General features: G+C 36.7%; 1 long non-coding RNA gene across 1 annotated transcript in view; it reads right to left on the bottom strand.

The window, feature by feature from the left end:
• LOC140849931 (uncharacterized) overlaps positions 1-24,309 on the bottom strand; it is a 147,664-nt gene that overhangs the window by 48,459 nt on the left and 74,896 nt on the right. The window contains exon 2 of the long non-coding RNA XR_012132344.1: positions 21,502-21,592. This is a non-coding gene — a long non-coding RNA (uncharacterized lncRNA). The remainder of the gene's footprint in view (positions 1-21,501; positions 21,593-24,309) is intronic.

Here is a 24,309-nt window from a genome sequence, read left to right as displayed (position 1 = left end):
CCCTGTCACAGATTCCCCTTCAGTCTCCCTGGTGCAAGATCATTTTTGACTCACTATTCTCTCTTTCACCTACCTACTAAAATACAAATGCAATCATTTCCATTCATTCAGTTGTCTCTTCATTTACTTTTAAATATGGGAAATCTTATTTTAATTATGTGTGGAGCAAGTGGGTCAGTGACCCCCCTAAAAGCAGATGTTTACCTAATTTAATAAACATGTGACCTTTGACTTTTTCTGGATAGAAGAGAAAGAAGTGCTTCATGTTTGTTTGTGTTTTTGTAAATTCCTTATTCAAAGGGAGACAGAGAGAAAAATGACAAGAACAATGAAGGAGAGATTCCATCCTCTTAGGGATGGAGACCCAGTGGACATAAACACTGGCAACCAGAGAGTGAGTATCTGTTTTTATGAGTCTTTGAGAGACTTTGAAGTTCAGGTGAGAAATCTTCTTGCCATAAAAGGCAAGAAGGCAAATATCCTTTCTTGTACATGGAAACAGCACAGCTATGTCTCTAAGCATTAGTGCATCTGAGAGATAAAGCAGACAGATCCTTTGATACAGACATTGATGAGCCCTGAGGCAGTGCACACTCCTTTCAGTTTTGGACAGGATATCTTATAAGCTGCAGGGAACACAGCCAGGTGCCACTGGATGACTATAACTTAGGACCCACTTATCAGCAAGGTGGGCATCATAGAACTCACAGATGTTTGCTGCTGATAGTAATCTGACTACATGTGTATCACAGATACCAAAATCTGGAACATAAACAATATATGGCCTAATCCCATCTCAACATACATGTTTCCAAGTTTATCTCCTGTTCTCTTTTGTGTAACTATTTACAATGCAAATAAGATTTGATAATTCTCCAGATGTCTTCAAGGTCTCCAAGCTTTATGACTGATGATTCCATTCTCTCTACCAGGATCCATTTTGCATCTGCAAACATGACCCAACCTTCAGGGTTCAGCTCAAATATTATCCACATCCTTGCTATTCAAAGAGTGGTTCCTGGACCAGCAGCATCACTAGGTGGTATGTTATAAATGCAGAATCCCAGTTCTCAGCTCAAATCTCAACCTAGTGAATCAGATTAACAAAATCCCCAAGCAATTTGTAAGCACATTCAAGTTTGAGAAGTGCCATTCTATACTATAAAGGCTTTTTAAATTCCTTTAGTCTAAAATAACCTCCTCCTGGTGTCTGAGGATACTGAACCTTTTTAATTTTTTTTAATGTGTTTCTCACCTCTCTAAATGATAATGCTCAAATAGCTTGTCTTTAGGCAAAAGTTTATCCTCAGGAGTTTTGCAGAGGCTGGAGTCTTTCAAACTCTGAGTCTGCACTTATAAATTAGGAGAGTTCCCATTTTTAAATTGTACATTCAGGTTTTTTGTTTTATTTATTTACTTTTAGAAAAGTGAGAATATCTAGAAACATAGGTAGAGTGGCTGCCTGAGGAGAGTCTCCCTTTAGCCAGGCTTCTGCTTTCCAGCAGGGCACAGTCCCCTGCACATGCACAGATGTCTGGTTGGTTTCCTGGGAGTTTCATTCTTGTTGCCTGCCTGGCCTCTGACATTTGGGCTGGCAGCTTCTGCATGCACATAGACCTAAGGTTCCTGCCTGGAAGAGAGGTATCTCTTTGCCCTGTTCAAATATTCAATAAACTTTTTTAAATCAATGTTACTAGGTCATGTAACTATTTTTAAAGGTAATATGAAATAACACCTGGCCAGAAAAAATTTACAACTTTGTTGTGATCTTAACTATGTTTTGACACAAAATGCTAGTTGTAAGATAAATTCTAGCTGAAATAAGCAGGCATCGAGAGGCAACAAAGGGCCAGGCAGTTTATTTGAGCGCAATTCCTGGGCGAGGTTCACAAGTCTGAAACACAGGCTGGGGAAGTTCGTGCCTAGGAGGGGAGGCAGGGAGTTTTTAAGAGAACAGGGAAGGGAGGGGGAAGGGGCTAAGGGTATGTGGGAAATTTTTTATTGGCTCAGGGTCAGGATATGGACAGCCAGGGATCTCCTCCTTCCAGATGGTTTGTCAGCATGTCATGGGACTGGAATCCAGGAAGAGTTGTTTGTTTCTTCCCCATATGGCACAGAACTACTTGGTGCTGTCTCTGCTCTGCCTACATTGTCCTTGCCCTTCTCCCTCCAGTGCCTCCAGCCTTACACTAGTGAGGTTACTGAGAACCTAGATTGTTTATACATTGCTGATGGGGCTATAAAATGGTGCAGTCACTCTGGAAGTAACTTGGCAGTTTTACATAAAACTAAACATGCACTTACATATGCCACCCAGCAATTTTACTCACAGCTATTTGTCCCATAGGGTTGAAAACTTATGTTCACAGAAATGCTGTACAGGAAAGTTCATCTCTATTCACAACAGCACAAAACTGGAAACAATCCAAATGTCCTCACCTAGTGAATGAGTGAACCAACTGTAGTATCCCCACTCCTTAAAATACTATGCTGCAGTACAAAGGAACATTACACCGAAAAATGTAAACACTTGTTTGGCTCTCAAAGGAATTACACTACACGAAAAATGCAGTCACAAAGGTTACTTACCATATGAGTCCATTTACATAATATTCTCAAAATAATAAAATTATAGAGGGGACAAATATATTAGTGGTTGTGAAGGGTTAGGGGAAGGGAGGGATGGTCCTGAAGGGGTAGCACAAATGAGGTTTCTGGTGATGAAACAGTTCTGCATCTTGACTGTGGTGGTGGTAACATGAATCTTTACATATGGAGTAAAATTGCATGAAACTACACACATGTACAGATGCACATGAATGCATGTAAAGCTGATGAAATCTTAGTAAATTCTGTGGATTATACCAGTATCAATGATCAATTTTCTGGTTTCTGTAGTTATCATTAGGAGAAACTGGGTAAAAAACTGTCCTGTATATTTTTTTGCAACTTCCTGTGAATCTATACTATTTAAAAGTTTTTGTAAATGCTATACTTAAGAAAAAAACCTGTGCATGATTAAAATGACCATTTTTAATCATTTTCTTTCCTAGATAGGGTTAAGACCCACTGAGAGGGCAGAGGACTCTTTGTTTTTTGAATGGTGGCCTGGGAATCTAAAGAGAGTGAGAAAAGTCACAGAAATATATTTATCTTTACTTGTGTATCTAGTGTATGACTTATATGTGTCCTGTTACTATACTCACTCCAGGCTTTGGTAAACTACCATTGATATAACAGTTGTTTCTGGGCAACCCCATCTGGGTGAACTGCATTGCAGCTGGGGACGTTTATTACCATATATTAACATTGCATGGGATTCATGCAACTTGAGAAATGTTGAGGCAGTAAAGCTTTCTCAGTTGAGGAAAGACAATGGAGTTTAAATATTTACTGAATAATAGCTGGTGATAAAGTCCATATTAGGTAGGAATAGTTTATTTTGATGCTTGTCCCTCAGAGGATGCAGTATGATTTGTTTATTATTAGTGTATGCTTAGCCACATGTTTTATAGCTATAATATCAACACAGATTTATAGTGTATAAAGTAGTGTACTACAGATCCTTATGACTCTATTTTCCTGTTTAAAAAAATTCAAGCCCCAAATCTCAAGAGGCCTGCCTCTGACTAGAAAGAAATATGATTTTAATATAGAATAAATAGTAAATCAGTGATAATCCGTATAGTGAAGGTTTGGGCACGGCTCTCTGAGATGTTGCCATATTTCACCACAGTTGTTTAGTAAGCATTCAAACTTACAAGTAAAATAGTCAGGGTGGGAGAGAGGAGCATAAATTGAGAATTCAGATCTCTAAATTTTTATAACCAGTTTTATCACCATCCTTGTCTGATTTTGCATATCTCTCTACCTCTTTTGTTCTAAGTGTCCTTCTTATATAAATATCAACTTATTTTTAAAGGGTTATTATTGACTAAATGACAAAAAGATAATAAATGTGGAGTTTTTATTCCAACCAAGCATTTATTTCATTCCCACAGTAGCCTAGTGAGCATAATGGAAAAATGATAGCTGAATATGAGTGTAACTCTTTGATTTGCACACTGGTTGAATGAGGAGACATTGGTTAGAGAGAGAGCTGACTAGTGTTTCCACTAACATCACTGTGGAATCTGGTGCCAAAGGGCTTTTCCACTGGCCCATTGCTGCCATTCATCAATGGCTTGTGTGACAATCTAATAATATGCATGTCAAGTTTGGAGTTGACAGGAAGCTAAAAGGAATATGATAAATTACTCAAAAGATCTGAACATGACTGATAGAAGAGGTGATTGAAATCAAACAGAATGAAGTTTAACAGAGTCTACGTAAGTTTTGTGCATCTTTCCACAGAAGCCAGATATAACTCTGAGATGAGCATATGAAAATTGCATGGCAGTAGGTCTGCAAAAGATTACTTAAGGAATGTCGAATGAGTATAGGGTCAGCCCAAGAACAGCAACAATAATGTAGCTGTCAAAAACAAATAAACAAACCAGCAATAATCTTACATAGTGTACAAAATAAGGAGCTTAATAGTCATATTCCACATTGGTTGGACTACCTCTAGAGTAGTGAGATTAGTTCTTAGCCCCAGAGAGACACCAATAAATTATAGTGTATGAAATCATTGAAGATAGTGGAAGAACCGAAGCCATGCCATAGTCCTGTGAGGTGCCTGAGGATGTCTACACAGAAAAGAGAGAAGACATAACAGGTACCCTGAAACATCTGAGAACCTACCAAAAGGATGAGAGATTCAAACAGGCAATTCTCCAGTGTCAAGTTCTAGAAAGGTAGCTTTTGAATTGATATGAATGTAAAATTGCTAACGCTTAGAGGTGTTGAATGATTAAATGAGCTACCTTAAAAGACAAAAGGAAAGGATGACCTATTACTGGATTTTGCATCACCTGACATAGGTGGCCCTGGCAGGGTGTCCTTAATAAAAGTAAATATTATGTAAGTTAGGTTACTAACTCCTAAACCTTTCTAAATCAATTGAATAAAAAAATGTGATTTAGTTAAGCAAAGAATGATTATTGAATGAATTAATAATAAGCACTTTCATGTCTAAATTCTAATGTTTGATAATATCTCTCTCAGCCCAAAACAGAACAATTATTATTGTATGTCATCATACAGAAATTAGTGAAAGTTCAGTCTAATTTTTGTTGTATATAAGAAATAAAACTTGGATTATAAATGCTACTATTTATAATGGTTAATATCCCAATTGTTTAAAACTTCCAGCAGAATCTGCAGCTTAATTGCAGAGAATACCTCATTGCAAAAGTCATTTTCATGATCTAAAGAACAAAACAGTTATTTTTTTAAATAAAAGAAAACATAAGAAATCAGGAATGACAACATACATATTTTCTTTTCTTACAGACTGCTAATTTATATTTGGTGCCATTCATTGGGCTGGCCTTCTTGTTTTTCCTTTCTCAATTTCCATGAGATGACACACTCCTGACTTCCTCCTACTTCTCTAATCATTCCAGTAAACTGAGAATTTGTTCTTCTCCTTCCAATCTTGAATTATTTGATTCTATCAGAACTTGGTTCCAGACATTCTTACCCTGTTCTACACTCTCACCATAGAATATATTCATCCCCTCCAGGCTTTAAATGATAATCTATATGCTCATAATTCCTAAATTTGTATCTTTGACCTTAAATATTAACCTTCATTTTCATCTTGGAACATATTCACCTTTCCATTAGATATGTTGATTGTATTAACAATGTCTTTTTGTTTTCTGTTTCCTGATGCTCTAACATCTGGGGCCTTGCTGTACACCGAGGGACTGTCTCTCCCAGGGTTAGCCAGTTCTAGAGACAATAAACAACTCATTCCTAGAAAATGTCTTCGAAATGTAAAGCAACCAGTCCAGAGCTCATACTCCCAAACACCTGCTTTATCGGGCTCTTACACTCCAGGCCACTGGCCCCTGCCCTAATCACCCCAGGGCCAGCTACCAGACAACTAGGGACAACCCCTACCCCTCGAAGGCTGCTGAGTTTATTGAAACTGGCAAATTCTAAACCTGTTTGCCCTGCCTCATCCAGTACTTTCCAAAGAAACCATAGTAGGCTTCCCCACTGCCCACCACCTTCTGACAGACCCTGGTGCCCCCTGTGTGGCCCTGCTCACTGTGTCATGCCAAATGACCAAACACTACCTTTATATCCTGCCCACAAAGCATGTTCCTCCTTTAGTTTTCCCATCACAGCCACTGGCACCACCATCCACCAAAACTCTTTCTGCCCAGGGGTCATCACTGACTCACCACTGACATCTTTCTCCCTCACTTCCCACATCTCATCAGCCAAAAAGTAAACTGTCATTCTATCTTCAAAACATGTAGATATCTTTTCCCTTCCAACTCCATCTACTACTTTTTCTGAGCCACCATCAACACCTTTGTCCTGCCCTTTAGCAGCCTCCAAACTTTCATATCCATCATTGTTCAAATCAATATATAGGAGCATGAAGGGGCTTTTCAAATTATTTACCAGATGCAAGAGGACCAGCCAAAGATACAGATTTAGGAATTATGATCATATAGATACATTTAAAGCCCGGAGGGAATGAATATATACCCTACGGTGAGAATGTAGAATATTACGAGCATGAGTTTATACTCTTAAACATTTTTCCTTTACTCTTAGCTTCATTCTAAAATCTTTAACATTCCTTACAAGGTCTCCATGACATGATTTCTCCTCACCTTTCCAGCTTCGTCCCTACACCACTCACTCCCTAGTCATTTCACACATGACTGGAAGGACTGTGGATGGATTTTTCAGTTACTCAACACTCTGTCACACCACTCTGCTGAATGACACCTATGTGTATTTCAGAGCAGATGTGTAAATGTCAGTGTCTCTGAGAAGGTCTACTAGGAGAAGGCCTACTGGTTGGTCCTCTTGCATCTTTAGTACTCTGTAACCTCTTTTAGAAGAAATATACACATGTTTATATAGATTTAGTCTGTCTCTTCTGTGGACTATGTATAAGCTTTTTTAGGGTTAAGAAGCAGGTATTCTGCTTCCTGTGTCTCACTTAGTGGAAATGCCAATATAGTTATGGAATAAATGTATTAATAAATAATACTTTAAGACTTTTCTGCTGTTTGTGGTGAATGACATTAGAGGGCTTGAATTGGGTAAGATACTCCTTGGCTTCCAACAAAACTCGAAGGGCAGGAAGACAATAAATAGAAAAACATTTATTGCTTCTAGTGAAGAAGACATTGCAAATAAATGTCATGTTTTTATGAGCATATATTTGCTTAGTGAGATATGGAGATAAGAGCCTTATTGCTCATATTGTGACCCCCAGATCAGCAGCATCAGGAGCTCATGTAAGGTTGTCAGAAATGCAGACCCTCTAGCCTTCCCCCCAGATCTGATGAATCATAATCTGCATTTTAACAAGATCCCCAGGTGATTCATAGCACATTACAAAATTGAGAAGCACTGATCCATAGTATATTCACATTTGTGCTATTAACTGTTTAAAATAATTATTCAAATTTTTTCAATGTAGTACATTAAATAGAGCACTTCACTGGCAGAAATATACTGAATAATTGGTGGTTGGTTTCTATAACCCTCCAATGGCTGTCCCATTAAGGAAATGTGGAGACCCATGCCCTCAGGATCAGGACATGATCTGGTTTTATTTCTTGACCAAAAAACAAACACACAAGCCTCTCAAAGTCAAATCAATAGAGAAAGCAGATGGCGGCAACCTCACAGTTTAAAATTCAGTCCATAAGCCCATTTTGCATGATGATGTGTAATACAAGCAGCTAGTTTGTAGCCTGTCATTTGGAATATACCTGCAAAACAGACATTTCTGAAAACAGTTTCATTTCAGTGACTGAGCTGCTGTGTGCAACTGCAGTTATTGAGCGTGATTTCTAATTATTTTGGCTTCCTTCTGGTCAATTACCAGAGAGAGTCTAATTTACCATATGGTCTGCTGATACGCTAATATTCATAAGCCATCTTTAGGTGCTGTTAATCTACAGTCAGATGCTCTGTTGGTTCAGGCATATTGGAGCAACCACTGATTAATATCATTGAAGGGAGTGGTTAATTTTATTAGCCACTAAGAATTCTACTGTGAATAATCTTATTTCCTTCGTGTGAACATTTATCCCAGAATGTGTATTACAAAGAATATACTTTAAATGCAGGCTCCCCTTGAAATTCATACCAACACTGGTCATTGAACTCCATAGACAGGACTTTATCATTCAGAATTTGTAGTCTGGGATTGAGGGGCTGTTTCCCCCACTCTGTTTCTGATGCTACTCTTATTAAGTGTTGCAGTTTGGTCTGTCAACCTCACCCAGAAAGACATCAATTCCTCCCCCATAGGGTTTAGAATCTAAGCCACTCTGACAATACAACTCAGACGTATTTCTGATAACTGTTTAGAACCGCTGTGACAGAATTCTTTTTTCCATTTGTCAAGAACTATACACAGGCATTTTGATCACTGTCACAATTTAGAGAGCAGGTGAAAATGAATGTGCTGAGAATCCCCCTCGTAGATCCAACGATAGATTCTATTTGAAGCTCAAAGATGTAACAAAAACAGAGAGTTTGTTTTTACTTCCCCTTGTCCACCCATAAGCTCCACTGGCCCATTGCTCTCCCTTCCCTATTATCCTCTCTGGCTTCTATTTTTCCTTTTCCCAAAAAAAGTAATATAGGCAAAAACAGAATTTAAATGTTTTATAATAAAAGCACTCTAAACACATACTCTATTTTTTCTTTTCCCAAAAAAAGTAATCAGGCAAAAATAGAATTTAAATATGTTTTATAACAAAAGCACTCTAAGCACATACTCTGTTTCCCTAGAAATCTCCTCACTGTTAAACACTATGAGCACTTTTTTTCCTGATTTTACTACACTGTGAATTGTTGGTTATAAGAAAAGAGATTGCATAATCTTGGGAGATGTGAGCTATTTTCCAGTTCTCAAATGTCTAAACTTTTGCCCCATGTCTCATGAATCTTGCTGTTGCAATAATTTTCTGAGCTCTTTGAAAATACCCCCAATAATGAAAAGAAATTTGGAGATTCAGTATGTATCCATCTCTAATGTATGAGGCATCACTATCAAATAATGGGGATGACTTCAAAACAGACACATAGTTCTTTCAGTGTGCCCTACCTGTATTTATGCATAGACACAACCACTATGTGTAGTGTGTGCACTGAATTGGTAACAGATCTATAACAAGACGCAATTGTGTTTAAGAGCAGATGCTGTGGACTCAAACAGAAATGAAGATGTTTCATTCACTTCTTACCACTGTGACCTTGGGCAAAACCGTTTATTTTCTAGACACCGTGTTTTCTTCCCTCCACATTGTGGGGGATGGATAAGATCTCTCTTACAAAACTTTTAGTAAGATTAAATGAAAAAGCGAATCTATAAAATCATTAATGTAGTATCTGGCTGCAAAATAAACATTCGATAAAATGTAGCTATTGATATTATTTGTATAGATATAAAGAGAAACAAAAAGTGACTTATATGCCCATATTCAAAATAGCTTAGCATGTCTCCATGGGTGCTCACTGATCACTAGATTCAATCAATGGCTCATTTGGTGACCAAAAGAGAAATTCCTTTCGGAAGCAACAAAACCACCCACAGGTATATTATTGCAGCTCCATGACCCACACAACACTGCTTCATGTTTCAGTTGAATGATGCAATGGGAATATGAAACAGCTCATAACAAGTTTTGCCATACTTTTGTGTATGCGTGTTTTATTCCTGAAAATAAAAGAACAGTAAGTAGAATAATTGGTTTTTAATTTTTTTGTAAATATTTTTCTGTGAAAATGAGACTTAACATGTGATTTTTGAAATCAGAATGAAGATCAGTAGGCTAAACACTGATAATTACATAATTTTTAAATGAAAAGGATGTTGCTTCAGAGGTGATAAATATATACATACATATATGCACATGCCCTCCTGGAAAACAAGCCTTGACTATGGGCACATTTCCACTTGTCACAAGTAAGAATGTTTGAGAGATACATAATTATAGTTTCCTCTGTTTTCATTATTACCTCATATCCATTTTTGAAATAGGTCTTTTCTTCCCCTTTGGTATTTGCATGTTAATATTCTTCCTCAAAATCAACATGCATTAGTGACAAAAGTGGTATTTTCAAACTGAACAATTATGTTGAGAAAGTAGGACTACGTGAATCACAAATTTTTTAAACTTTGCATAACACAACTTTGTGTCCCACCTGAGCTTAAAACAAAATGAGAGATTACAAATGCACTGATTCTGAAAGATATAACTGACATTCCAATTCCTATGTGCATATTCCTGTGGCCACTCAAAGATAACATAAGCATTAAACATTAATACCCACCACCTGCAAAAAATGCCATGAAGGCTTGGCTTTCTCATTCTGGATAAATTGCTGAAAATAATACATTAAAAATAAATTCATGTGTGTTTGTTAGAATATTTGAGGGTATTTTCTTCAAAAATTGGACTCGAATAGCAATGGCTAAAGGTATACAAACAATTTTCCTAAAAATAATTAGTATTTGGGGACTAAGAGACCAGACCCTTGATGTTTATTTTTCTATCTTCACACATAATCAGAGTACTTCATTTTGCTCCTATCACATTCTTATTTAAAATTCATGTACTTCAAATATTTTTTCTAATTATATATAGTGAATTTTGTTAAGGTGCAGTGTAATGATTAATGAGCATAACAGTTCTACGAGTTTCTGAGTTTTTACCAGACCATTCATTGTACTGTGTTTTTTCCCAGTGGATGACAAGGAGGACAATACATGAGACAAGTTGAAATTTATGTATTTTCACTTTAATTAAAATGAGGTTTTAAGTGCTAAAATTTAAATTATTTGTTTGTGTGAATGAGAGAGTATTCAGTTATGAAAGGGAAAGAGGGGATAGGTTAAAGAAAAAAGAGGGGATGCGAACTCCAGAGTCCAAGCAGATTTATTGCTAAACCTAAGAAGGACCTCTCTGTCCTGGCCAGCAGAACAAAGGAAAGGGGTCTCTATAGGTCAGGAGGCTTTTTATGGCCAGGGATTTTGGCGGGCTCTTTGAGGGGAGGGGTCAGGGGAAAGGTGGGCTTGTGGCTTGCTGACATGTCCTCTGAAGAATGCTTGTAGCCTGGATGACACCTAGGTCTCTCTGAGGTGGTGAGTTGGCCTATTCAAAAGGCAGTTCTCAGGTCCAGATTCTATCAAGTTATATTAAGGAAATTAAAATTTTGTGGAGTTTTGTTTTGTGTTTTTATGAGGCCAAGTTATAGAGCTGTCTCTAGGAGACAATAACATCATGTTTCACTTATTGTGAAAATGGGGATGGGCAAGAACTGAGGACTGGGCACAATGTTTTGGCTGGTAAAGTGAAAATACTTGGGTTTGTTAAAGTGTTCAGGCCCACAGAACCTGCAAACTTCTATTCATTGTTTGAGCTGAGCAGTTTAATTTTGCTCAAGCTCCATAAGTGTTAGCTCTTATAATGCTGAAGTAGAAACTGTGTGAGCAAACTGTCAGTATTCCAATGCTGACGTTATTCCATCTGTCAACCTTGATCCTGAAAGGGCATTTGCCATAGGAACGTTTAAAGGGGAGTATCTTTTTTGTTGATTTTGTTCCAAGAGATCTCCTAGGATCATATATTCCTTAGGCTTGGGTTCAGCGTTCCATTTTGCAGCCTCACAAGTTTGATTTTTGTCATCACAGAACAGATGACTCTGAAAGATTTATACAAATTCACTCATGTGAAAAGGACTATAACTGAATTGCGTAATTTATTAACTTACATTGAGAAATACATTTGCCAGGAGATAGAATATCAAGATACCCTCTGGCCAGAATGTTTCCTTCTATCAGAAAAGCCATGAGAAGCCAAATATATTTAAAAGATTGCTGGATGATCATATAATCAGAATAAGAAAAGTCACCTGTATAATATGTATGTTTAATGGCTTCAAACTATAACCTGATAGCAGTCTCCACAGTTTACATGGTATCTGTCCCTTCAGTCCGTGTGAGGGCCCCCGTTCCCCACCGTCTCCTAGTGAAATCAGCCTATCTGACTGGCTCTCTGCCTATTACAGTTCTTCTGAATGACCCAGTCATTCCTTGTTTTTTAAGTCTTGTCTCACTCTGTTCAGAGGATCAATCTGTACTTTAAGTTAGTTGCATACCTTTCTATACCTCAGATCAGGCTCTTTGCATAACATGAGAGTGAGGGGCCCTTCCATTTCCCCACTGTCCAGTTCCTGGGGGCACATCCCTTCCACCCTGCAGACCCTCCTGAATGAATCACAGAGTTAGCGTCACTGTCTTAAATTAATCAGGCTGTGATTCATTTAATTAAAATAATAAATTTAAAAAATACTTTTAAATTAACTTAGTTCCTTTTTATGTATTATCTCAAATGATACAATAGCTCCATTTCATTAACTGAGAGGAGCCTAGGGAGAACAAAAGAACATTTTAATAGTGGTCACTGTAAAATTCCAGAAAGGAGATAAAATGGCTGTTGTTTCCATATTAACTGAACAGCAGCAGGAATCAAATTTAAGGCAAAAGTACATTGTGCATCAGCGTGAAAGCTCTTTGAGACACATTGTTCCTTCTGTCATAAAGTATTGCTACATTTATCATACATTTTTGGCTTTGATTTTTACTTTAATTGTAATTGTGTTCTGTAATGTGGCAACCGTGGACAAAGCAATCACTTGATAAAGAATATTATCATGAAAATTCTAGGAGAGGCTATTATAATCCCAGGCAGTCGGCACAGCACTGAAGAAAGATCGTGTAGAATCAGCGATCAGTGCAAGGGGCAGCAGTTTCCTTTAGCTTTGGAGAAATTATAGCAGAACAATTACATAGAATGGAGCAGAATTAGTAAAAGCAAGGGCAGGTGTAAAGGGAAGTGGAGACTTTCCTGCGCAATAGTCACAGGCTTTCAGATTTCAACTGGTGACCACCATTCTTTTCATGCACAGTTACAGCTGCCATTCATTAAATTCTTCCCATTGGTCAGACACTAAGACGAGTATTTTAAATGCATCATGTGAATGGTTTAATCCCCACAACAGTGGAATGAGAAGGATAATATTTGCCAACAGGGATGTCCTGTTTTTAATTTTTAACAGAGGTAGGAGAACTAGGGTGTGCAAGATTCTTCTTGTTTTGCTCTCCAACATTTCCTTGGGTGTTTGCTTCTGGTCTCATAGCTATAGACTATTTATTGATTGATTGCCCTTCAGCCAAGAAGCACACCTCCTGGAATGTATTCTCCTGAGATGCAGATCTGTGGTTTCATTCTCCCATGAACATGTCCACTCAGATGTCCTGCAAATACTAACAACGTACCATTTCCAACATTGTGCTCCTCTTTTTTATATGTTATCCTGCTCCACCTGACATGTTCTTGACTTTAGTTAGTTTCACCATCAATACATTCTCTCAATAAAATGCTCATTTTGTACCTTCTCTGTACCTCAGTTCAGTATCTAGTCAGTCACCAAATCCAGCTGATTGCATCTCAGAAATGTTTTCTGTATTTAATGTCTATTTTCCTATGAAAATAGTATCTTTGTGTTTCAATCACCAGCTTTTGCAGCCTAGCTTCCCTCTTACTAGTCTTATCCTACTCTAGTATACCCTTTATACTGTACCCTGTGACCTTCATAAGTAGCAGATCTGATGGTGAGACTCCCCACCAAAAGAAAATCACTGGTCCCCATTAGAACAGCATGTTTGCTGCATGGCAAAAACAAGCCTGCCATTTTTTATTTTCCATTCCTCCTGGGCAGACACTGAAACTACATTGCCAAGCATCTCTTGTAGTAAGACATAGCCAGATCACCGAGTTCTGGCTGATAAAATGTGGATGAAACTAATGTAGACCATTTCTAGGCCAGGCACCTAGGTGTATATTGATGCCCAGGGCTGTATCAGAAGCTCTATATTAAAAATAAGGGAACTCCATCAACTAGGATTCCTGAAAAGTCAAGGCTATCAGGGCACCTTCCTGCTACAACCAGAAATAACATTTTGGACTATAATGACTACAGTTATTACATAGTATATATATATCTCAATAGCTATTGTTAATTTAACTGATAAACTCTCAATATATTTCCCACCCACATGTATCTAGCTTCTTCTCAGGTCACCCTGAATAGCCCTGTGTCCTGCATCCCTGTGGCTCTGAATTTGCTGCATTTCACTTCGCATGTTCTGTATCCTTACCTTTAAATACTTGGAAAATTGCAAGTCATCCTTCAAATCGTAACTCAAACATTAATATTGTGATGGTTTCCTAGTGTCCCCAGGATTCTGTCAACACACATATCTCAGCATTTATCATGTGGACCACGACTGTGTTTGTGGTGACTATGTAGAAAAAGTCTTTAGGGCAAAGACCATGTGAGGAAAGAATACACAGCCCATGTCCTTCTGTAGTCTTTCAGTAGATTTTGTTAAATGAACTAAGGAAAAAACAACTGCCAGTAATTAGAGTTCCTCTGTGAAAATCATTCTCCATTTAAGTAGACATAATTGAATAAATTATTTTCTGAGGAAATTATTTGCAGATCTTTATAACTCAAAAACTTCCCCAGGATCTTAGGTGAAGCGCCCTCTTTTGTTTGTTTTCTAGAGTTGGCCAAGGCTACAGTACATTGTCTTCGCCTCTTTGTACAATTTTCAGATTTTTAAAACTACTGATATTCGTTTTCTTAAGCTGTGCCATGCACTGTTAAGCAGTAGGCTGTAGAAAATAGGTCAGGTTTCTGACCTGTTTGTCTTGTTTTAATTGTATTCTTAGACAAAGGCACTGGCAAGCATTTAAAATGCAGATATATGAACAGGAAGCACAATACCAATGGCAAAATCTCTCACCATTTATATTTTCTCATTGTTCTCGCAGCAGGAGGATTTTGACAATGTGTTGTACACAAGAAAAAATAGTTTAAATTGCTACTATTGGCTAGAGGTTCATATAAAATAGACCCATGACTCCAGGTCTAAGATATTTTAGTTTTCTTTCCCATTGAGCTTCAACTAAGTAATTACATAAAGTACAATTTCTATTCAGAAACCATGGTTCTTTTATTCTAATTGGAAGTATGTAAGAATCATAACACAATTAATCTTCTTCAGTCTATTTAGGTATTGTCCATGGAATTAAACTACTGAATATTAAATTACCAGTGCTTCTAGTATGTTAAGTTGTTATCATGCACATCATTTATGTAACTTCTTACACATAGTCAAATACATATACAACTACTTACTAAATTCCTTTAATGATGATACTTGCCTCAGAATCTCTAATGTAATGCAAACTTGATTCAAAATAGAGTGCAAAGTACATAGCTTTTTTTGTGCATGAGTTACTGTAAACTTAAATACATAATAAATGCCTTAAAATACCGACCCATGTTTTTTATATTTGCCCAAGGTATCAAGAAGATTCTGTGGTTTAGACAATTTTCGAATGCTCAAATATTTGGGGTTGAGGAAAAGGGAAATCAAGCTTTAACATACTTTATCTGCATTCAAAGTGTGTTAGCATCATAGATGGTGCATCACCATAGGTTGAGAAATCTTTACTTTAACATTGGAAAGACTGAGGCCTATATGCACATCTGTAACACCTTTTATTATGTTACCCCAAGTCTTGATATATTCTTCCAAGGCCTGTCCCCTATTCCCTCCTAGAAGTATTCTACTTCTTCCTTGAAAATTCAACTACATTTCAAAGTATTTAATCAGCTATTTAATATGTCTGTTTATTGTCTAACATGAGTAAAGCTGTTTCACCAGAACATAGCATGCAATAGATATTGTACTCCACATATTGATTATTTCATGGGTGCTGTGAAGTCTTAAATCTATGTATTCTCAAGTTCATTCTTTAGCTCAATATATGGAAGAATGGAGCTCTTCACATTAAGCAATATCTAGAGACATTGTTTTTACATGTGAAACCTTCATAAGAGTGTATATCAATAATATATTAAATAATTAAAGAAAAAAAGGAATGTAAAATATAGAAAAGGTGGGACACAAGAAAAATTCAGTTAAGTGCACATAGGAATGAGGTGATTAACTGAAAAAAACAAAACAAAACAAAAACAACTGAAGTTTCTTCTTAAACTTCTCATAAATGGAGCCATTCAGTCATGTAGTATTTTTATATAATGTTATGAGTAACCTTTAAATATCAAAAGAACTAAACCATACATACACACATTTTAAGCCTCAAATTTTATAATAAATTTGTAGACCTAAGGACTGTTTACCAAAGGTAAAATAAATAGAAATAGATATATTCACCTTCAAGAAATAATGTTTTTGACCTATCTGATTTCTGTGTGGTTCCACAGCCACCCAAACCATACATATGTCTATTTAGAGTTACACAAGATTCCTCTCGCTGTTGTGTTCTTCTTACTTTACTAGAAATATACCAAAATGAAACTTCCAGTACTAATAATTGAGGAAACACCTGTTCTCTGTGTTAAAATCGGGAACATCATGGAGAGAAAGGTTAATTTTCACAGTTTAGTAAATTTACATTTTCTTATTTGGGGTCTTAATCTGCACTAAAATGTCCAACCCTTGAGGAACAGTAAAAACTTAGTGTGGGCACATTGGGTACTTAATGTGAAAAGAAGAACAGTTGTTAACAGCAGTTATACAAAGACGCCAAAAGGAACTTCAGTTGTTTTTGTTTTGTTTTGTTTTTTCAGTTAATTACCTCATTTGTATGTGTGCTAGACTGAATTTTCTTAAGTGTATATTACATTTCTTTTTTTCTTTAATTTTTTATTAAGGTATTATTTATATACACATTTATGAAGGAATCATATGAAAAAATAATGCGGTTACTATATTTACCCATATTATCAAGCCCCCATCTGTACTCCAATGCAGTCACTGTCCAACAGTGTAGTAAGATGCCACAGATTCACTATTTGCCTTCTCCATGCTACACTGACTTCCCCGTGACCCCTCACACCATGCGTACTAGACATATTACCCCTCAATCTTCTTCTCCCTCCCTCCCCACCTGCCTTCCCACACCCCTCCCCTTTGGTAACCACTAGTCCCTTCTTGGAGTCTGTGAGTCTGCTACTGTTTTCTTCCTTCAGTTTTGCTTCATTGTTATACTCCACAAATGAGGGAAATCATCTGGCACTTGTCTTTCTCCACCTGGCTTATTTCACTCAGCATAATATCCTCCAGTTCCATCCATGTTGTTGCAAATGGTAGAATTTGTTTCTTTCTTAAGGCTGAATAGTATTCCATTGCATGTATGTACCACCTCTTTTTTATCCATTCATCTACTGATGGACACTTAGGTTGCTTCCATTTCTTGGCTATTGTAAATAGTGCTGCAATAAACATAGGGGTGCATATGATTTTTTGAATCAGAGAACTTGTATTTTTTGGGTAAATTCCAAGGAGTGGGATTCCTGGGTCAAATGGTATTTCTATTTTTAGTTTTTTGAGGAACCTCCATATTGCTTTCCACAATGGTTGAACTAGCTTACATTCCCACCAGCAGTGTAGGACGGTTCTCCTTTCTCCGCATCCTCAACAGCATTTGTTTTTCTTAGTCTTTCAGATGCTGGCCATCCTTACTGGTGTGAGGTGATATGTCATTGTGGTTTTAATTTGCATTTCCCTGATGATTAGTGATGTGGAGCATCTTTTCATGTGTCTCTTGGACATCTGAATTTCTTCTTTGGAGAGCTCTCTCTTCATATCCACTGCCCATCTGTTAATCGGGTTATTTGTTTTTTGGGTGTTAAGGCATTTAAGTTCTTTATATAGTTTGGATGTTAACCCCTTGTCAGATATGTTGTTTACAAATATATTCTCCTATACAGTAGAATACCTTTTTGTTCTGTTGATGGTGTCCTTTGCCATACAGAAGCTTTTTAGTTTGATGTAGTCTCATGTATTCAATTTTGCTTTTGTTTCCCTTGCTCAAGGAGATGCGTTCAGGAAGAGGTTGCTCATGTTTATATTCAGAAGATTTTTGCCTATATTGTCTTCTAAGAGTTTTATGGTTTCATGACTTACATTCAGGTCTTTGATCCATTTCGAGCTTACTTTTATGTATGAGGTTAGACAATAATCCAGTTTCATTCTCTTGCATGTAGTTGTCCAGTTTTGCCCACACCAGTTGTTGAAGAGGCTGTTATTTCCCCATTGTATGTTCATGGCTCCTTTATCGTTTATGAATTGACTGTACATGGTTGAGTTTATATCTGGGCTCTCTAGTCTGTTCCATTGGTCTATTGTTCTGTTCTTGTGCCAGTACCAAATTGTCTTGATTACTGTGGCTTTGTAGTAGAGCTTGAGGTTGGAGAGCATAATCCCCCCAGCTATATACATCCCTCTCAGGATTGCTTTGGCTATTCGGGGTCTTTTGTGGTTCCATATGAATTTTAGAGGGATATTCTCTAGTTCATTGAAGAATGCTGTTGGTATTTTGATAGGGATTGCATTGACTCTGTAGATTGCTTTTGGCAGGATAGCCATTTTAACAATATTAATTCTTCCTACCCATAAGCATGGGATGTGTTTCCATTTATTGGTATCTTCTTTAATTTCTCTCATGAGTGTCTTATGGTTTTCAGGGTATAGGTCTTTCACTTCATTGGTTAGGTTTAGTCCTAGGTATTTTATTCTTTTTGATGCAATTGTGAATGGAATTGTTTGGTCTGATGTCTCCCTCTGCTAGTTCATCGTTAGTGTATAGGGACGCAACAGATTTCTGTGTATTAATTTTGTATCCCAGAACTTTGCTGAATTCAGATATTAGATCTAGTAGTTTTGGAGTGGAGTCTTTAGGGTTTTTTATGTACAATATCATGTCATCTGGAAACAGGGACAGTTTGACCTCTTCCTTACCATTCTGGATGCCTTTTATTTCTTTGTTTTGTCTGATTGCCATGGCTAGGACCTCCAGAACTATGTTGAATAAAAGCAGGGAGAGTGGGTGTCCTTGTCTTGTTCCCGATCTTAAAGGAAAAGCTTTCAGCTTCTCACTGTTAAGTATTCTGTTGGCTGATGGCATCCTGCCAAAAGCAATCTACAGAGTCAATGCAATCCCTATCAAAATACCAACAGCATTCTTCAATGAACTAGAGCAAATCCCTCTAAAATTCATATGGAACCACAAAAGACCCCGAATAGCCAAAGCAATCCTGAGAGGGAAGAATATAGCTGGGGAGATTATGCTCCCCAACCTCAAGCTCTACTACAAAGCCACAGTAATCAAGACAATTTGGTACTGGCAGAAGAATAGAACCATAGACCAATGGAACAGACTAGAGAGCCCTGATATAAACCCAACCATATATGGTCAATTAATATATGATAAAGGAGGCATGAACATACAATGGGGAGATGACAGCCTCTTCAACAACATCTTTTTCATAATTTCCTTTATTATATTGAGGTACTTGCCCTCTATACCCATTTTGTTTCAGTTTTTATCATGAATGGATGTTGATTTTGTCAAATGCTTTTTCGACTTCTATGGAGATGATCGTGTGGTATTTGTCCTTCTTTTTGTTGATGTGGTAGATGATGTTGATCTATTTTCTAACATTGTACCATCCTTTTATCCCTGGAATAAACCCTACTTGATCATGGTGGATGATTTTTTTAATGTATTTTTGAACTCGGTTTGCTAATATTTTGTTGAGTATTTTATGTTCATCAGGAATATTGGTCTGTAATTTTCTTTTTTTTTTTTGTGGTATCTTTCCCTGGTTTTGGTATTAGAGTGATGCTCGCCTTATAGAATGAGTTTGGACGTATTCCCTCCTCTTCTACTTTTTGGAAAAATTTAAGGAATATGGCTATTAACTCTTCACTGAATGTTTGATAAAATTCAGTGGTGAAGCCATCTGGTCCAGGCATTTTGTTCTTAGGTAGTTTTTGATTACCAATTCAATTTCGTTGCTCGTAAATTGATCTGTTCACATTTTCTGTTTCTTCCTGGGTCAGCCTTGGATGGCTGTATATGCATAAGGTAGTACTTTAGCTCAATAAATGGAAGAACAAGTGTTCTTATCAATGAGCAGTGCCCAGAGAGGAAAACTTCAAACTCCTCATAAATACCTGTTATCTACTGGGCTCCTTCACAGGCATGCACTCAGCTGGAAGCTTCTCGGAAGGCCCAGGCCTTTATGGAGGTAAAAACTTGACAGGAAAGCTTCCTGGACTCAGTATGTGACAGAAAGCATCTCCGATGTGTTAATGGACTTGGTAATTTGCTCTTTGTTCAAAGAGGGAAAATGATAATATAATAGTGTATTAGTTTTTATTGCTTCTGTAACAAATTACTCTATACTTAACAGTTTAATACAGCACAAATTTTTTTATCTTACAGACCTGTAGTTAAGTCCTAAATAGTTCTCACTGACTGAAATCAAGATGTTCGCAGGGCTGTTGTTCCTTCTGGAGGATCTAGGGCAGAACCTGTTTCCATGACCTTTCCAGATCCTAGAGGCAACCTGCCTTCTTGGTTTGTGACCCTTCCCTGTCTTCAAGGCCAGCAACAGGAGACTGAGTCTTTCTTATGTTGCTGTTCCTCTTTTCTGCCTCCCTGTTCCCCTTTAAGAACCCTTGTGATTACATTGGTCGTAGCTGGGTAATCCAGGATAAAGTCCATGTGTTAAAGTTAGCTGGTTAGCAAACAATTCCATCTGCAACTCTAAATCCTCTTTACCACGGAATGTAACCTATTCAAAGGTTCTGGGGATTAGAACATAGATATGTTGAGTAAGGTGGTATTATTCTGTCTACTGCAAATAATATGAGTATGGATTGGGAAATTGACATATCTGGATTATAACTCACTAAGAATATACTAGTTTTTTACTGTAGGTCTCTTAATGGTGATAGTACTATTTAATCATTGGGTTATATAATAATTTATTTTTCAAAAGAACCCAAAGAGCTTTTTAGGATAGTGCTTGACATATTTCAAAAACATTAGCTAATATTAAAATTTTGATAATCTCCTGGTAGTATTTAAATTTTTTGACAAAACAACTTAGGAAAAGTTCTTTGTTAGGTTAAATATGATAGTAATAAACACTTAAGCTGCCAACTCAAGGTCTTAAAAAAATTATAAAGGAAAAATTCAATCATGCAGTTTGAGAAATAAAACTTTTGAAACATAACACTTCTAATGAAGAATATTCTGTAAAGTACTCCTTTTGCTTGATCTCATTGGCCTTTTAAGGAAACCTAAATTCCTTTAGCATTGTCCCTCACCGAAGTATGAACTACAGCATTCATTGACCTGGAAATACAGTTCTTTAAGCTACAAAATAAGTTCTCTGTGTTCAACCCTGCAACTTTTCCTTCCTGTTACTAAAATAATTTTATTTCATACATACTTTGCGATGGTCTTGAACTGCTTTAAAGATAGCCAGAGTCTCTGTCAAGCTCTGATACCCACAGTAGGATCTTCCAAGATGCATCATTCATCTGAAGTAGAGAAAATGTTTGTTAGCTTTAGTTTGTAAGTCAACACCCTGCACTGCCAGCTGTTTTCACTGCACAAGGCCGTGGCCTCGCACAGTTCAATGGTCTCTAAATCCCCTTATTTGTCATACTTGCTATTCATTGTTCCAAACTCAACTTTGTCCATGATTGTTGGGGATAATGAGCTATTCATTTCTTTGGTGACCCTGCTTCTTTACTAATTCTGGAGCGCGTATACACTTTTTTAAAAAAATTGCTTTTCATTGACGTCCATCTACATTATATCTTCCAACAATTCATCAGTGCTTCCGTCACACTAATGACATCTTCCTGTGTTTTCCAAGGATGCTATGGATCTTTCTCATTTGTTTCTTTTATCATTTTTATGGAATTTGAAAAATGTGATCTTCATTTGAATCAAAAGTGTAAACCTCTACATTTGATTTCCATATATGCATAAGTTAAAAATTTATTTGCAACAAACATACAGATTTTTTTAAATGAGCAATAGATTTTCATTGATGTAATTTAATGACAGCATTGAGAGTACAGTGTGTATTAAAGAATAATCTAAATTTTTCTGACATCATTGTTGAGTATCATACTCAGTAATAAATACATCCTTCTGGTTTATAGTTAATTAATAACTAAAATAAAATTGAACTTATTAACTGCACTTAAAATTTATCAGGTAAGTAGGTAATTTCATAAAGTAGAATATCAAACCAAGGTGGAACACAACTCAGAAATTGAGTTCTGAGGTGTAACAGAAAGTCAGCTATATACCCTAACACTGACTTTTTTTGCCTCAGATTTTTTCTTTTGGGAAGATTTAGTGAAAGCTATTATGAAACGTAATTTTAAAATCCTTCCGGTTGCAGTTCATATTGAGAATCTAAACGCTTATACTGCCATCTAGTGGTCACATTGAGTAATTTTGATTTACTAGCGGCACAATCCTCTCCTACACAAAATGCATACTACTACACCACTGCCAATACATTTTTGAAAATCACTAGGGTTGATTTATTGTTAAACTCTTAAAAATACCAATTCTAAAAATTGTACTGTACTTGCTTATAGACAAGGTAAGAATTCTTACGTTGTGAATGCAGTATGCTTTATTAGTAAACACGTTATTTTGTTAATGAGTAAAATAATATTGAAGAATGGCAATACTGAACAAAGAAATTTTTGGGTAAACACTAGAGGAAAACTTAAATAATTCACTAGATGTTATACTAAAATATTGCTTTTGCTATGCAATAAAATATGTAACAGATAATCCTTGATTTAGAAAATTCTCAAGGAATTTTATTAATTTTTACCCAGACATTTTTAATGGCAGTATAAATTGGATTACATTTTAAGCCAAGCTATCTACAAGGCATCCAAGGTCAAGTAAATTCTAAGGTAATCTTGTCAGTTTCTTACTGGTATATTGAGAATTCACCTTATAAAGGACAGTTGAAAACTTTTAAAACCTAAATTATTCACAGTGAAGGAAAAGAAGGAAAGTTACTGTTTTCCTAACTTGATAACAGAGGTTACATCAAAACTGAAAAAATGTAGTGGTTAGTTGGGCTGCCCTTTTTTAATGGCGAAATTGTGTCAGTACTACTGGAAACATCACTCTAAAAGAGAACAATTGGTAAAGAAAACAGTGTATTCCCCAAATCTTGAGATTTGATGGTGTTGTCTTGCACTAAGAGGGGGCCAGGCAAATGGGCACATTTGGTTGTTAATGGGTAGCAGGACAGTTCTGCTATTTGATATTTGGCACCCAAACATATCCCTACTTACAAAGAATGAACATGCACACACACACACACACACACACACACACACACACAAAATGTGTGTAGACTCACAGAGTTCAGATTATTACCTGGGCTACATGGAAAGCATTTAGCTTCCCTCCTAGAGTAGTTTAACCTTGATTACCCTGAGAGCTAAATTAAGCTCCAGGGTTTGATATTTTCTGGAGATAGCCCTGTAATGTTTATAAACATTTAAAATGGTATATAATTCACATATTGCTCTATAAAAGTGTGTGCATATTTTATTCAAAATTTTTACACATAAATGTTAAAATATATCATGCTTATAGTTATGTTGGATGCCTTATGGACTTTTCCTTACAGTCACTCAATGGATTTAAATAAAAATTGTGACCTGGAGTCTGTATACTTTCATGATCGGAAATCATTAAGGCATCATTCCTTGGCCTTCCTCAACAGTAAGGCAGTTGTACAGTATCACAAAGGATTCTCTTAGTTTTCATCAGGACAGAAATCATGCCTGTGTGACAGAGCACTTCATGTCGTTATTAGTAATTGCACCAATCTGAAGATGCCGGTATAGATCCCAAGTGATGTATAATCAACTACATTGTCAAATATAATGATATCAGAATAACTATTCCAAAACCACTGAATTCTGGGGTAAAGCCTAATGGAAATTGTTCAGTAAAATCTTGTGGAAAATATTTGTTGGACTACTAAGTGCAAATTTGACAGATGTGTGCTAATATGAAATGCCAGCATGTGGTTACTTCAATGAAAGATTCACTGACTTGACCATGTCCTTTGTGAACATCACACAAATACAGAGAATAGTTATGAACAGGGGTCAGGAAATGAGGGCTTCTAAGACAGGTTTACTGTGACTCTGACTTTCAGCTTCCAATTTGGCCAACTTTTGGCCATAGAGCATTTTTT

The sequence above is a fragment of the Manis javanica genome, chromosome 6 (assembly GCF_040802235.1).
Source record: "Manis javanica isolate MJ-LG chromosome 6, MJ_LKY, whole genome shotgun sequence".
Lineage (NCBI taxonomy): Eukaryota > Metazoa > Chordata > Mammalia > Pholidota > Manidae > Manis > Manis javanica.
This window is presented reverse-complemented; position numbering and strand designations above follow the sequence as displayed.